The sequence below is a fragment of the Cotesia glomerata genome, linkage group LG6 (assembly GCF_020080835.1).
Source record: "Cotesia glomerata isolate CgM1 linkage group LG6, MPM_Cglom_v2.3, whole genome shotgun sequence".
In the NCBI taxonomy this organism is placed as follows: domain Eukaryota; kingdom Metazoa; phylum Arthropoda; class Insecta; order Hymenoptera; family Braconidae; genus Cotesia; species Cotesia glomerata.
Genome location: NC_058163.1, coordinates 1,951,189 through 1,959,095, shown reverse-complemented (window position 1 = coordinate 1,959,095; position 7,907 = coordinate 1,951,189). Strand labels below are relative to the sequence as shown.

General features: G+C 20.3%; 1 protein-coding gene across 2 annotated transcripts in view; it reads right to left on the bottom strand.

Annotated features, from left to right (window-relative positions):
• Window positions 1–7,907, bottom strand: part of LOC123267544 (RAC serine/threonine-protein kinase-like) — a 74,089-nt gene that overhangs the window by 41,679 nt on the left and 24,503 nt on the right. The window lies entirely within an intron of this gene.

Here is a 7,907-nt window from a genome sequence, read left to right as displayed (position 1 = left end):
CAAGGTACTCGAATACTTTTTGAATAAATAATATTAATATATATATATTTATGTAATTATTAATTTACATGAGGATTTAACATCATTTGTAATTGTTATAATTATTGTCAGTAATTATACAATCGATAAAACATTTAATATTGTAATACAAAGTTTAAATAATATAATAAATATTTAAAATTATAATTATTGTTTGTTTAATTTTTATTTTTAGTTTACAGTGGCCGGCCACTTGCAGCGCTTCGGCAGAACAGGGTTCGATTCCCGGCGCGGAAATTTTTTTTTTTTTTCATTTAAAAAAATTTTTTTTTCTATTTAAATTAATTGAAGGTTACGCTCCCATTTTTTAACCTTCAGAGAACCTTGAATAGCTGCGAATCAAATTTATAAGATTTGAGTTAAATAATTTTAAGATCCTTGAAGCTGTTCAAGGCCAAACTCCCTAAGCTTGACAATTTGAAAGTGTATGTTCATTTAAATAATTTTTATTATTATTTCAATTGTGAAATCGATGAATTTTTTTATTTTCTTTTAAATGACAAGAAATTAAAGATTAAATGCAGTAAAAAAGTAATTTTTACGCGGTTTATAGTTTAATAAATAATAAATGGATTTAATTAATATCTTTTGTTGAAAAAAGTATTTTTTTATTAGTTGTATGCACTATATATGTGAATATATGAAATACGTGAATAGAGGTGATTCACTTTTATCGATCGGTCGTAAAAATTCTTAGAAGTAATTGCATTACAACATTAAATATTATTATATTGTTATGAGACTTAATAATAACAAAATTATTTTTTTTTTAATAATAATAATAATAATAAATAAAAAAATTATTTAAAATTAATTTTATTATTTTAAATTAAAATTAAATAATGATGATGAATTTTTGCAGTCTCAAATAACTGTTAATTCTTTTATTACTATTATTATTATTATTTAAAATTAAATAATAATAATAATAACAATAAATTTTTGCAGTCTCATATAACTATTAATTATTATTATTATTATTAATGTTAAATTTTTTTATAAAAATAAATTACCATAAATTAAAATTTAAAAAATTGATTAAAATTTTAAAGTATTATATAAAATCAGAAAATTGATAAATGATAATTAAAATTTAAAGCAGAGTTTTATGAATTAATTTGCATTTTTATGCTTATATACTAATAAATAAAATCGATTATGTATATATAAAAGAAACTCCTACGTTCAGTGTATTAATAAATAAACACATGAAAGATAATTGAGTAAAAGTAGATACAATTCTTTGTCTTTAAAAAAAACTGCGTCATTTATATTTTTATCTCTTTTTTTTTTTCTCTATTGCTCTTTTTATTTATTTTTTTTTTATCACTGTAAATTTTTTTTTAAATTGTAAATATTATTTATTTTATTAAATTCAAGATTTAAGGTGAGAAATTTTATTGATCGCAGGTCAATGACCTGAAGATTATTTTAAATATTTATTTTTAATTTAAAAAATTTTTTTCTCAGAAAATAAAAAATTCTCAATTTTTTTTTTGGCAATTTTTAAATAAATAAATAATAATAATAATTCCTGATAAAAAAAACGCACAAAAATTAGTTTAAATATTTAAAATAAAAAAATATTGTACCAAATAATTAAAAAAATGTTCTCTAAACAATTTATAAATGTATTTGTATTTAAACATAAAATAAAATAAATTAAATAAACAGATGATGTAAAAAAAAAAAAGGCAATTCTATTTAAGAATGTTAATTGTAATGTTTTCAATAAATAGAATAAATAAAAAACGTTTCGATAAATATATAATTATTAATTATATCACTGGAAATTTACCACCGGACCCTAGTTTATTTTAAATCCGCGATATATATATTTATTAGATTGTATTTTTTTAATTATCGCTTTTTACATACATACGCTTCGGAATGTGCGCCAAGTAATTGACCTCAAATGTGTAATTTTCTTTATCACTATCTCAACTCATAAATAATTCTATAAATTCAAATTTCTCTTAAAAAAAATAAATTATCTGTTTTTTTAATTTTTTAATTACCAATTAAGTGATTTGTAATTAATTATCATTTGTCATAGGTCATATTTGTTAATTTGGCGGGTTGAAATTTAAATTTGTATTTTATGAGTAAAATAAAAATTATATTTTTGTCGAGGAAATGATTGACGGAAAAAGTCATTATTTTCATTGATTTGTTGTCTATTGTGCTATTTTTAAACTAATGATTGAGTATACTCAAGTTATTTACATGAGTAGTAACGAATTTTGACTGTTGCTATGCGGAACTCACCCCGTAGGTTAAGCCGCAACCGATAGATGGGTACTACGCTGTATTATTGTATTTTATATATTATGCTGAACTCATAAATAACTTTTTTTTCAGAGGTTTTATTCAATGCGTGTGGTGGAAAATTTGGAATGAAATTTCTTATTGATTTTTAGATTTTAATAAAATTTAATATTTGTTTGAAAAGTATGATAATACATTTCAAACTTATTGTTATATTTTGGAAAATGATTATTAATAAATTAAAAATTTTATTTAAGTTTTTAATGCTCCAATTCAAAATTTTGAGTTAAATATTGAAAATATAAAACAAATATAAGAGACCTTTTTTGTAGAAAATTTAATGTATAATAAAAAAGGTCCTTAAAAATTTTTTTCTTCAAAATTATAATTTAAAATTCAATAATTAAATTATTAAATTTATCCCTAGTTTTTAAAAGTTTGAAAAATTATTTTTGGCTAAAATATTGATACAAAAAAATGATAAGAATTTTTTTTTTATAGAAAATTTAATTTCCTACAAAAAAAGTTCTTATAAATTGTTCTATATATCTTTTATTTTTTACAAAATTTAAATTTAAAGTTAAAAATTAAATTATAAAATTTATCATTAGTTTTTAAAAGTTTAAAAAATTATTTTTAGCTAAAATATCGAAGATAAAAAAATTAACAAGAATCCTTTTTTATAGAAAATTTAATTTCCTATAAAAAAAGCTCCTTATAAATTTTTCCTTGTCATTTTTTTCTTAAAAATTTGAATTTAAAATTTAAAAATAAAATTCTAGAACTTGTACATAACTTTCTATAGTTAAAAAAATTATTTTTAGCTAAAAATTGATACAAAAAAATAATAAGAATCTTTTTTTTATCGAGAATTAAATTTCCTACAAAAAAGGTCATAAATTTTTCTCTAATTTTTTTCTTCAAAATTTAAATTTAACTCAAAAATTAAATTATAGATCTTATCTTTAGTTTTTACAAGTTTAAAAAATTATTTTTGGCTAAAATATTGAAGATAAAAAAAAAATAACAAGAATCCTTTTTTATATAAAATTTAATTTCCTACAAAAAAAGTCCTTAAAAATTTTTCCCTCTAATTTTTTTCTTCAAAATTTAAATTTGAAGCTCAAAAATAAATTTGTATAATTTATCGCTAGTTTTCAAAAGTTTAAAAAATTATTATTGGCTAAAATATTGATACAAAAAAATGAAAAGAATTTTTTTTCATTGGAAAAATTATCACAAAAAAATTCATTTGTAAAAAACTTAAAATACTATAAGTGCAATTTTGTTGTTCTAATTTAATTATTGAAAAAAAAAAAATCAAAAAACTAATTTTAATTTTCATTTTAATTATTCTTTCTAAGGACAGAAATATTTTTTAAAATAATAATAACAATAAAAAGTGAAAAAAAAATAAGAATCAATAATAGGAAAGTAACTAATTAGCTTTCCCAGGTCGTCGGCTTAACTCTCGCGATTCTCTATTAACGACCTCCTAACGTGCACGTGCACGTGCGTGTTCTGACCTCGTATTATTGTTCACGCAATTCTCGCATGCATCACTATATACATATTTTATCTATATCCCTCTCTATGAAGTATATACTTAAACATCAAACTAATTACATACAGATAAGTAAGCAAGCAAGTACATTTATATAAAATTTATCTACAGATACAATACTCCGTAGACTACACTAAACACCGCAAAACTGTTTAGACTTCTAATGAGATTGTTAATAAACGTAAGTTTAATTGGATACGAAGATCTATATGGCCGTAAGTAGCCGGAAACCTTCGCAGCAACAAGCAGAAACATGCTGAGACCTGCGTTTATTTATATGTATATATATATATACTTTTTTTTCTGTATATATACAAAGAGATAGATATGACTAGCCAACCTACACGCATTAATTATCTCACTCTGAAAAATGAAGCTCCTATCTTTATTCTGTAGCGCATAGCAGTGAGTGGAGTTTTTTTCTACAATCCACAATTGAACCTCTTTGAATTCTTAACACTCTCTCTCTCTCTTTATGGTTTAAGTTAAAAGATGTTTTTTTGTTGGTCGGTCTTTATTTAGATTTTTTACCGAGCTGTGGGTGTGTTAGACCTCAAGGCTTTTGTATGCTACAACTCTGGAGTAAAGATTCTTTTTGACCTTATTATGTTTGTATCACAGATTACATTTTAATAGTATTGTCCTTTACTTTGTAATAAATAAATTAATGAATTTTATTTTGGAGTTGATAAATCAATTTTTAAATAATAATAAGAAGCTTATTATAATTTTTGAAAATTATTATTTAATAGTTTGATGTTTAATTTAAAATTTTGAGTTAAATATTAAAAATTTGTTTATATTTAATAATTATTAACAGTTAATAAATTATTTATTAAATATTAATAAATATTTGTTAACTGTTAATAAAATTTATAATATTTTTAAAAAATTTTAATTATTATTTAAAAATCTTCAAATAAATTAAATTATTATTATTATTTAATAAATCCTTCTATCAAATTTTATAAATAAAATTTATATTATTAAAAAATTTTAATTATAAAAAATAATTAAAAATTTTAATTATTATTTAAAAATCTTTAAATAAATTAAATTATTAATAGTTAATAAATCCTTTTATCAGTGCTGAATAAATAGACCTAGAAATATTAAAATTAAAGAAAATCTGGGCCCATAACCTGCACTGATAGGATTGTTTATATTTAATAATTATTAACTGTTAATAAATGATATTTTAACATAGAATTTAATAAATATTTATTAACAGTTAATAAGTAATTTATTAAGTACAATTTATTAACTGTTAACAAATATTTATTTGAAATAAAAAGCAAAAATAATTTTCTTTTGACACTTTTTATAACTCTCTAGCTGGAATATATTTTATTTTATTTTATTTTATTTTATTTTATTTCAATAAACAAACCCAACAGCCTAGGCCATTAACAGGGTTAATAATACAATCGTTAGTACATAAGAAAAATAAATTTTTGATGTATGATATATGATAATAAATAAATTCACTAAATAAATTAACCTTTTTAATATTTAAAAATATAAAAGATAATTATGATCTGTGATAAAATTTGGTATTTTACAATAAACGTTATTATAATGTAATATAATTAATGCAAATAATTTATAAAGATGATTTTTGTTTATAAGCAATCTTGATATCATACAAAATTGCAAGCCAAACAAATTCACTCAATAAAATATTTATTAACTATTAATAAATACTTATTAACTATTAATGTACTTTACTTCCAAATAAATATTTATTAAATGTTAAAAAATATTTATTAAAATTTAATAAATTAAATTATTAATAGTTTATAAATTCTTCTATCTAGAAAATTTAATTTCCTATAAAAAAAGGTCATAAATTTTTTCCTATCTTTAATTTTCTCTTCAAAATTTAAATTTAAAGCTCAAAAATTAAATTATAGATATCCCTAGTTTTCAAAAGTTTAATAAATTATTTTTAGCTAAAATATTGATACAAAAAAATAATAAGAATTTTTTTTTTTTATAGAGAATTAAATTTCCTATATAAAAAGTCATAAATTTTTGCCTATCTGTCATTTTTTTTTTAATTTGAATTTAAAGCTCAAAAATTAAATTATAGATATCCCTAGTTTTTAAAAGTTTAAAAAATTATTTTTGGCTAAAATATTGATACAGAAAAATTTTAAAAAAATTTCATTTGTAAAAAACTTAAAAAACTATAAGTGCAATTTTTTAAAAATATTTTTTTGTTCTAATTTAATTATTAAAAATAAATCAAAAAACTAAAACTTTAGTATCATAATTAAAAACTAAAATTTCCACTTTTAAATTATTAATTAAATTGAAATCTTTGCCAATAATTTAACTCAATAATTTTTTTGCGCTTTAAAAATAAATATCCAACATTAGATAAAAATAAAAACCAAAGTAAATCATAAAAAAAGAAATATTACGCATTCTAAATGAAAAAAATAATATTTGCGCGGTACTTTTGTTTAATTTGCGTGCTTACACGTGTCGGTACTTGCTATTAGTTTACAGTATATAGTTTATAAGAGCTTCAAGGTCATTTGTTAGTTAAACTTTATACAAATCCATTAAGTTAACTTGGGCAGAGCTCCATCATATTACAACCATCAGCAATTAAAATGATCTTTCATCTCTAAATTTGAAAATCTCAAAAATAAAAAAAAAAACAAATCATTGAACCAACAGTTTGTTTTTTTAAATTTATACTTGCATAATTATTGCATCATTTAAAAGCTTAAATTTAAAATGTTTAACAGTAGCAATTTAAAAATTTTTAGAATTTTTTTTTATTGAAAAAATGGTTACAAAAAAATTAAAAAAAAACTTTCACTTGTTAAAAACTTCAAAAACTATAAGTGCAATTTTTTAAAAATATTTTTTTAGTTATAATTTAATAAATTAAGCAAAATAAAAAATCAAAAGTGTCGGCTAACTTTATTATTATAAATTTTTCTCAACTTATTTCTACACGTGCCGTGATAAACTTTTTTTCCTTAATTAAACCTTTATTATTCAACAATTTTAATTTTAAAAAATTAAAAATTCAAATTAAAAAATGATGCAATAATTATTTTTAAAAAATCACCTCAAAATTTTTTAATTTTTTAATTAGAAATAAAAAATAAAATAAAAAAAAAAACAATATTAAAAAAATCTGACGTAATTATTAAAAAAAATCAATAAAAATTGTAATTTTAAAAAACAATAAATTAATAAACAAGATACTCCACACGGAAGATAAATAACTTGACCTTTCAAACTTTTCTAAATTTAAAAAAATTTATTTTTAACTTTTTACTGAAATAAAATAAAATTTAATTAATTTCTCAAAATTATTTAAAAAAATATTTAAAATCTTTGAAAATTTTGATAAGTTACAAAAAAAAAACATAACCTAAGTCCAAAAATATTTTTTTGCGCAGGCGCGGTAAATTTCGCGCATGCGCAGTTCTTCCCGCGCATGCGCAGAGCAAACCAAATAAAAAGTGGAATATCTTGACAAGTAAATTGAAAATACATGCACTGTACACCTTTAGTGAGACATTTAAATGTGTGTGGATATATATATAGATATATAAATATATATAAAAGGTTTAAAAGCGTTTGCACGCGCAGTAAACAGCTGGCGTCGCGATGCGTCAGTATTAAGTAAAATGTCGTGTAGTGATCACTGTTAGTTTGTTCAACGTTAACAATAACAAGAGTAATTTTTTGTTTAGTTGTTATTTTGTTAAAAAGAGTTTAAATTTGTGACGCGGATTAAAACAAAGAAATATTCTGACATTTTGTTTAAAACTGTCAGAGTTTTGCTGGTTGACAGTCCGATATTTAATCCAAATATTGTTTTATAAAATATATAAAATATACAAGTGATCGCATCATACATTGTACACACACACACAAATATATATATTACATGAAATATAGTAACATAGAAAACCGTGATTTTCTTTGTTCGCTTCGTCTTGCGCATTGGAGTTAGTTACTGCGCGCAGTCTTTGTTCTCATTTGTTTTAATAATATTTCCTACGTA